Source organism: Polyodon spathula, chromosome 15, assembly GCF_017654505.1.
Source record: "Polyodon spathula isolate WHYD16114869_AA chromosome 15, ASM1765450v1, whole genome shotgun sequence".
Classification (NCBI taxonomy): domain Eukaryota; kingdom Metazoa; phylum Chordata; class Actinopteri; order Acipenseriformes; family Polyodontidae; genus Polyodon; species Polyodon spathula.
Window position 1 is genome coordinate 39424796 of NC_054548.1, and position 9300 is coordinate 39434095.

At 35.8% G+C, this 9300-nt stretch overlaps 1 long non-coding RNA gene across 1 annotated transcript; it reads right to left on the reverse strand.

The window, feature by feature from the left end:
* Nucleotides 1-1462: 1462 nt before the first annotated feature.
* Nucleotides 1463-4209, reverse strand: LOC121328108. The gene is made up of 2 exons (XR_005951643.1): nt 3811-4209; nt 1463-2554 (listed from the first exon to the last, which is right to left on the reverse strand). It is a non-coding gene; the product is annotated as an uncharacterized LOC121328108 (long non-coding RNA).
* Between the last annotated feature and the right edge of the window lie 5091 nt (nt 4210-9300).

Here is a 9300-nt window from a genome sequence, read left to right on the forward strand (position 1 = left end):
TAAAACCAGCTAAAATTATTTAGTTTCAATTTAAAATAATCTTTTATTCGCATTGTACACCAATGTGTGTGTGTGTGTGTGTATATATATATATATATATATATATATATATATATATATATATATATATATATATATATATATATATATATATATAGCTGGTTACAAGCCCTGGACTTTAACCACTGGACCACACTGCCTCCTAAGAGAAAAATATTAACATGCAAGTTTCTCAGATTGTTTCAAACTGTACATTTCAGTATCCAGCCCCACCCTGATTTGGAACTGCACTGTCCGCTGCACACTGAGCGATTTTATTGTATTTTTTTTAAACCCAACACCACCTTATGTCAGACAAACATGTCTGGTTTAGCGAGGCGCTACTGTAGGATTATGAAAAGCTTTTTAATAGAAACATTGGGGGTGAAGGTGGGGGCTCCACTATAGAGTCTGATGGGATTAAAGTGCCTTTCGTTATTTATTAAAAAAAATGTTGCACGATTCTCGCAATGCTAGAAATTTCGTCAAGAGGATGGAACAAATATTTAAATTTGTATATTGCGGCTGTCTTCATTAACATATTTTTTCTCAGTACATACAAAATGTTTACTTTGCAAACGAAAATACAATTTGCGGTATGTTTTCTCTGCGACTGGCCCATCTTGGTACATCTACCCCTCAGTGCTTTTCACACTAGCCTTGTCAGTTACCACTTAAGCTACAGTGATAACAAATATTAAAAGGCATTTACTCCACCTAGTGGCAAGCCTAAGACTTTCACAAGCAAGAATGGCTGTACATGTTTCTGAGAACTATATAAAAACTATGTAATTAGACTGGTTTATTAATATTGGGAGTGGCTCCTGCTTACATTTTCAGAAGAAAATACTGTCAGTTAAATGTGGGGTAAAATTTCTGATATTTTTCTTTATAACAGCCAAAATGTAATATTTATATATTTTTGCAAAACAAATATATAAATAAATAACTTAATATAGTGAGCAGAAAGTTATTATGGAACATATACAGAAATAATGGGTGCTTTTTTTCCCCCATTCTTTGGGATTGATCCACTGAGAGTTTCCTCCACCTTACTGTAGATAAAAGCTGTTCATGTTTATAAAGTAAGAACACAAGAAGTAAATAATAGTGTTGGAGTAGTGACTATGACATTCAATTTCAAGTCTAGAAATGGAAACAGAACAGAATTCAGACAGAAAGTCCAGTCTTTCTCCACCTGTTAACAAAATTCATTGACTACAATATGTACATTATCAAATGTATTAACATGATGTTGATGATACAGTTTGAAGAGATGGTAAAAGTACGTTATCTGTGATCTGATCACTGAATCCATTTTCAATGATTTACAAAATCACTTGTGGGTTAATAATGTCAGATCATCATAGTTAGCAAGCACTGTGACAGAAGCTACATTATACTATTAACACACAAGAGTCAATAGCATTCACTTTTTATTATTAATGCTCATATTAATTTTACCATTTTCATAAGACAAGCCACATTTATTTATTTTTTGGTCAGTGCTCAGCCAAAACAGGTGTATATAAAACACTTTTATTAACAAAACAGAAACAAACAAACAAACAAAAAAAAGATTTAAAAGATTGACGACATTTCGTGTTTGTCATTGAATTTACAAAGTTTGCTTTTGTGTTTCTGTATAAAGAAAGCAGTTTATTTCGTTTTAAAGTTACACAAAAGCTGTTTAAAGTATATGAACATAATATGCATTTCATTTTTTTTTCTCACAAACCACCACCACAACATATACCAAAGCATTTTTGTCTATATTCTTAAAGCACATAGAAAGAATAATTATAGTTATTAGGGTAACAAAGCTTTAAAATACAGCCTTTTATGCGAGTAAAGCCAGACAGGTTGAAAAACACCGCTAAACATTTTCTCTTTAAAAACACATTTAAAGAACAGCCTCTTTGGTAACAAAAAGTTTTAAACCAAATAAAAAAACACAAAAAAATTAAAAAGGAATCATTAATTTTAACAGTATGGTTTAATATTTTAATACTGGGTTCCTATCAGGTTTAATAACAGTTTCCCTGACATAGATGAAAAGGATGGCCCTGGAAACAATTCATTGTGTATACATTTACGACAGAAAGCGGTGCTTTCCATCATAACTTTGGTTATATTGGTTTGCAGACACACACACATTTATATATCTCAAAACAAGTCAATTTAACTGCAAAGGCATTTAACAAACTGTCAGCAGATAGCAAAATGGTGGTATGAATTTCAATAAAATGGCTGTTAGTGTGAGTAACAAAATAAGCTGTTAGGAAAGAGTCAGGAAGCCTGAAACATTCTCGCAAATAGTCAACTGATCCAAAGTGACTTTGTTATTTAACTATCTGCCACCAGTTAGTCTATCTGTCTATCACATTTACAAACAAAAATAAAACAAAAAATATATCATGTTAAGATTTTATGTTTTTTTATGAAACAGGATCTTGAATTCAGAGTGGACGAGGAATGACAAGTCTTAATTATCTTCTGTGCCATTACCAGACACCTGAAAAATAAGAAATATATCATGAGTAATGTATGTTCAGCTAATTTTACTTCATTCCACTTCTTACCACCACCTTGAAACAAACACATCACTGTGGAATCAGCTTACAATATTTCCATTTCTTTTGATTTTTCAATTCTCTTTTCAGACAATCAGCTAATAATTTAATTGTTTTATGTTTTTCAGTGAAGAATGCTATTCATGTTTTGTTTTTTTTGTTTTTTTAATTTAAGTCAAGCAGCTGTTGTATGTAGAGAGTTAATTGGAGAATGGTAAAAACTTAGTATAAAACACAAGCACACTGTGGGAAGTACAGGAGTTACTAAAGGCGGTATTGGGTATTGCATTTCCTGTCTACAAGTATTGTTCAGGGAATGCATTTGTGGAGCTGTACCTGATTCACACTTTATAATTCAAATAAATGTAGTCTGGAATCCAACATTTTATATGCTTGGCCCTAGCACCATAACATGATAGGTTTGACAGCATGCATGACAGAGCCCACAACCTGAGTTGCAATTCAGACTGGCTTCACATATTTGTGTGTATACTAAATTTATTTTTATCGTTACATTTCATCATCACACATTAGGGGTAAGAGATAGGGTTAAATGACTTCGTTAATGTTGAAAACTTGCTTAGTTTGTGAATCACAATGATGTTTAAGCCAGGCTGTACTGCAAGTTCTCTTACATACTCTTTAAGCATATTGTAATTGGGCCACTGGTTAAGCATGCAGATCTCAAAGCGACTAAAATGTTGGATTAATAATGTGACTGATAACACCGTGTAACATTTTTTTTTTATTTTGTTCCTGGGTAGTAAGTGTTATTTCCTAATTGCTTATGCCTCAAAAGTATAGAAAATGGCTATTATTCCCCACAAACTTTGCTTTTGTGACCAGGACAGGTACATTTCAAAATATCACTATTTCCAATGAGAAAACGGGTGCTTTTGTGTCTTTTCGTTCACATAAAGTCAGAAAAAAACAACATATGAATCCAAATTAACATGTATTTATACTAAAGTAATACAAAAATGACTACAAAAGATTTAGAAGCGAGTAGTTTTTCGAGATTTACGATTATACTGTAAATTTACAGTAAATATTCATATTGCACTGAGAAATAGCAACTTTTACCAGAGGATTATGAAGACATTTACCAATAATCAATGGGTGATTGACAAATCATAAGAAACAGTAAGCAGATTCCACTTTGTGTTTTCATACACCACACTCACAACGAAGGACCTACCGCAGCATAGTTAACTGGTTCTCCCTCTTTTGACTGTGAACAAAATACATGATATTATTAAGTTTGCATTAAAAGGACAGTGTATAGTCTTTAAAATCTCAATTTATGACGTTTCTGACAAAGATTTTAAGTTTAACAGCTTCTTCTCGCGCACAGCCTTTGAGTGGGTTTGAACTAAATACACTACGGACTTCCATATTTTGTTAGATTGTATGTTATAAATCTACTAAAGCGCTGTTCTAAAAATGTTAAAAGCAATGTTTCTGGTAAGTCAAATCAATTGTTCACATACTTCAATATTTAGGATACGAGTATTCTGAATAAGTACTTGTCACAAAGACGGCCGAGTGGGTGACATCAGAACCAGGAAGGAATGAACACAAAGACAGGACAAATTAAATGAAATGATGAAGACACTTGCTTGCGCCGGTTTATTGTAAATAAAAGGTTTAAACAAACAGAAAACAGAACATGGCACTTTACGCCAAAAGACACACAAAATGGACAATACTAGACAAGCACGGTGAGCAGATAGACAGACTAACAAGTATCGTGCTTGTCCTACCAGCACGCAATAGCAATTGATAATAAGCTCTATTACTCCTCTCTCTCCCCTTCCCTACTCACCGAACACCCAACCGCGAGTGGGTGAAAACATGTTGCTTTTATGCAGCTCTACCAAGACTCAACTGCTAATCAATCACTCAACTGGAGTCTCAGTACAACTGCACGTGAATTAATAAAGTGCAATTCCCCGTTCTCACATATTATTACTTTTTACTTGCACGTGAAGCGCTGTGCAATCCTCGTGTCTAAATACAAATATACATTTTAAACACTCGTGTTACACAGACCCGTTTATATCCCGTGCACCAGTGACTATACACCAACATATAACACACCACACGCAACATATAACAGATAATATACACAGGGGCGGGCACTTTGTCACAGTACTCCTTGAGTATTTCACATGTAACGCCAACGAAACAGAATACTTACTGCGCTGAACATGCGTATTGGGCAAATATAGTGGATTCCATGGAAAATGTCCCCGGTACCATGGTAAACTTGTAGTACCTAGAGTCACGTCACCGTATACCAAGGTTACCATTGGTGCAGCTTAAAGTGTAAAATCAATACTTTCTTTTTCCAGCTGAGTGCACCATGGAGCTTTTAAGAATTGAATGGGCTGTATATCATTCCTGAACAAGAAGATTTCTGTTTTAGATCTCTCTCTGTAGGGGTACCGTGCGAGTACTGTAGTATTTTACTAAGTATACTAGTATCCTAACTAACTTGCTTGATTTTTTTGAGGATGCAACATCGATAATGGATAATTGCAAAGCATATGACATGGTTTATTTAGATTTCCAGAAAGCTTTTGACAAAGTCCCGCACAAAAGATTAATTCTCAAACTGAACGCAGTTGGGATTCAAGGAAACACATGTACATGGATTAGGGAGTGGTTAACATGTAGAAAACAGAAAGTACTGATTAGAGGAAAAACCTCAGAATGGAGTGTGGTAACCAGTGGTGTACCACAGGGATCAGTATTAGGTCCTCTGCTATTCCTAATCTACATTAATGATTTAGATTCTGGTATAGTAAGCAAACTTGTTAAATTTGCAGACGACACAAAAGTAGGAGGAGTGGCAAACACTGTTGCAGCAGCAAAGGTCATTCAAAATGATCTAGACAAGATTCAGAACTGGGCAGACACATGGCAAATGACATTTAATAGAGAAAAGTGTAAGGTACTGCACGCAGGAAATAAAAATGTACATTATAAATATCATATGGGAGATACTGAAATTGGAGAAGGAATCTATGAAAAAGACCTAGGAGTTTTTGTTGACTCAGAAATGTCTTCATCTAGACAATGTGGGGAAGCTATAAAAAAGGCTAACAAGATGCTCGGATACATTGTGAAAAGTGTTGAATTTAAATCAAGGGAAGTAATGTTAAAACTGTACAATGCACTAGTAAGACCTCATCTTGAATATTGTGTGCAGTTCTGGTCACCTCGCTATAAAAAAGATATTGCTGCTCTAGAAAGAGTGCAAAGAAGAGCGACCAGAATTATTCCGGGCTTAAAAGGCATGTCATATGCAGACAGGCTAAAAGAATTGAATCTGTTCAGTCTTGAACAAAGAAGACTACGTGGCGACCTAATTCAAGCATTCAAAATTCTAAAAGGTATTGACAGTGTCGACCCAAGGGACTTTTTCAGCCTGAAAAAAGAAACAAGGACCAGGGGTCACAAATGGAGTTTAGAAAAAGGGGCATTCAGAACAGAAAATAGGAGACACTTTTTTACACAGAGAATTGTGAGGGTCTGGAATCAACTCCCCAGTAATGTTGTTGAAGCTGACACCCTGGGATCCTTCAAGAAGCTGCTTGATGAGATTTTGGGATCAATAAGCTACTAACAATCAAACGAGCAAGATGGGCCGAATGGCCTCCTCTCGTTTGTAAACTTTCTTATGTTCTTATGTTCTTATTTCGTATTATATAAGTCGAAGACAAATGCATGCTGCCAGTTTTTAATAAAGTTAAAAACAATTTGAAATTACAGAACAATGAAAAAATATTACACATCTGCAGCAACACCTTTCTTTTTATTGTATGGTGGTGCAGTATCCACCACTTTCAACACCTCCACTTTTGTTTGCTACATGGAAATAGCATTGATGCCTGAGCGCTATGGAGACTCAAAAATGCATCACAGGGTCAGTAGCCCCAAACCAGCACTAAAATACAGAACAGAGGCGATAATCTGGATGCAAGTGAATGCATTTCCCAATATCCTTTGCACTCAGCTGTTCAAACTAGGGTGATCCGTTTTAGTCACATTTCTCTTCCCTGGTGGGGCTGTAATTCGCACTAAAAGGAAACTCGTTCTAAGTTAATTCGTATTGTAAGAAGTAATTTCTAACAAGTGACTGCTAAATTTGGTCGGGACCATGTCAAAAATTCATAGTATCAGGAAATTCATCTAATCCAAGTTCATTTTAATGAGAATTAACTGTATTTACATTTTTGGGAAAAGCACTTTTAGAATGTAGTTTAAAACCGATATTAGTATTTATTATTTGATTGTTATTGTTGTGCAGTGCTCGTAAAATGATCTCAAATCAGACCTCTGGTGCACACCCTAGTTGCTTAACATCAAAGCATAGGTCCTTAAGTTATCTCGAGCTGTTCAATTTCATAAAGGACGTTGCATTTCCATGAAGCACAATGGCTCAGTCTTTTCATTTTCATTTAATGTACGGGTCCTCCCCCAGAGCGGGAGCAAGTGGCAACGGCCCCCAAGAAAAACGAATTTCAGGGTTTTACAGGGCTCCAAAGCCTGCATATCCTGGGCATAAACATGTGCCTTAATAGGGACCCAAAATTCAAAATAAGTGTATAACTTTGTTAATTTTTTTATGATTTTAGGCGTTGAGATTTAAAGAGCAAGTGAGCTGGGAGACATTGTGCATACGACAACAATAGCCCTGGTGCTTCACAAAACTGGCCTTTATGGGAGAGTGGCAAAAAAAAGCCATTGTTGAAAAAAAAACTCACATCAAATCTTGGCTAGAATTTCCTAGAAGGCAGGTGGGAAGACTCTGAGACCAAGTGGAAGAAGATTCTATGGTCTGATGAGACCAAAATAGAGCTTTTTGGCCTCAACGTTAAGCGGTTTGTTTGGCGCAAGCCTCACAACGCACATCATCCTGAGAACACCACCCCTACCGTGAAGCATGGTGGTGGAAGCATCATGCTATGGGGATTCTTCTATGCGTCAGGGCCTGGAAAGCTTGTGAAGATACAGAGCAAAATGGATGCAGCAAAGTACAGAGTAATACTGGAGGAAAACCTGCTGAAGTCTGCAAGAGACCTGGGACTTGGGAGAAGATTCATCTTCCAGCAAGACAATGACCCCAAACATACAGCCAAAGCCACACTGGAGTGGCTTAAAAACAAAAAGGTCAATGTCCTGGAGTGGCCCAGTCAAAACCTGGACCTCAATCCAACTGAGAATATGTGGAAAGAGTTGAAAATGGCTGTTCATCAAAGGTCCCCATCCAACTTGATGGAGCTTGAGCAATTTTGCAGAAGAATGGGCAAAAATTGCAGTGTCCAGACATGCAAAGCTGGTAGAGACTTATCCAAATAAACTCATGACTGTAATTGCTGCCAAAGGTGCCACTACCAAATATTGACTCAAGGGGGTGAACACTTATGCAATCAATTATTTTCTGTTTTGTATTTGTAATTAATTTAGAACAATTTGTAGATTTTATTTTTCACTTTGACATTATGGACTTTTTTTGTGTTGATCAGTGGCAAAAACTCCTAATTAAATCCATTTTGATTCCATGTTGTAACACAATAAAATGTGGAAAAGTCAAAGGGGGGTGAATACTTTTGAGAGCCACTGTAGCTGGTGAGTGTGTAGGAGTAAAACGTTTCAAAGTGAAAGCAAACGCAGTGTTAACCCATTCATTAATACTTACATTTTTATACTATGTAGCTATGTTTACACCATGCCTTTTATACCCTAAAAGGGCCTGGTGACACCAGCGCTTCGCGTAGTAGGCAGTGCCACACCAGCGCATCTATACCCAAGCCTCAGTTACATTAACAGGGTAAAAAAAAAAAAAAGTACTTTATGTTAAGCATTACATTAAGCGTGAAAATACCCTCCCTCCCCCATTGTGATCTTCCTTAATATACAAAGAAAATATGGCTGCACTGTGAAGACACAGGCAGAAGAGGAAGAAGAGATTTGCACTGTACATATGTTTGAACATACATTTCCATTTGACTTGAACTTGTTAAAAATTGAATTTAGTCTTTTAAAAATAACAAACTTAAGTACTGTGCCTATTTAAACAGATAGGCAATCACAGTATGTGCTTATGCGTATTTGTACGTGGTTGTTTGTGTGTGTGCTCTATGGTTACTGACTCAGGTATGATTGAACAGTTTGCTTGTACCAACATTGCTTGCAAGCTCGAAACTGATTGGTCCTTTCACGGTGTACATGGAAACATAAGCCTAGAAACAAAATGCCATCAGTCAGAGAAGGAATGTTTTACTCGATTTACATACGCAATGAACTGTGGAAACTGCCGCTATTTTACTGGAACTAAATAAACATTCTGAATACTATTCACTGGAACATACAAGCACTATATTTTATTATTATTATTTTTATTAAAATGTATCTATTTTGCCTGGACAGAAATTCAAAGAATTGGTAACAGTTTAATGGTAAAGGGCTCAGAGATTAATAATTGTATTATTATTAGCAGTAGTCATAGTCCTCATAGTCTAACTTTCAAATATACTAACTGATTCAAATGAGAAGTTCAGAAAAACATGAACATAGCATACATATACTGAATGCATAGGCAGATCATTGTGTACAGATACAAAGATTGCTGAAACCACAGTATGAAATTTGAACTTGGAAAACTGTTTATGCTATTTAA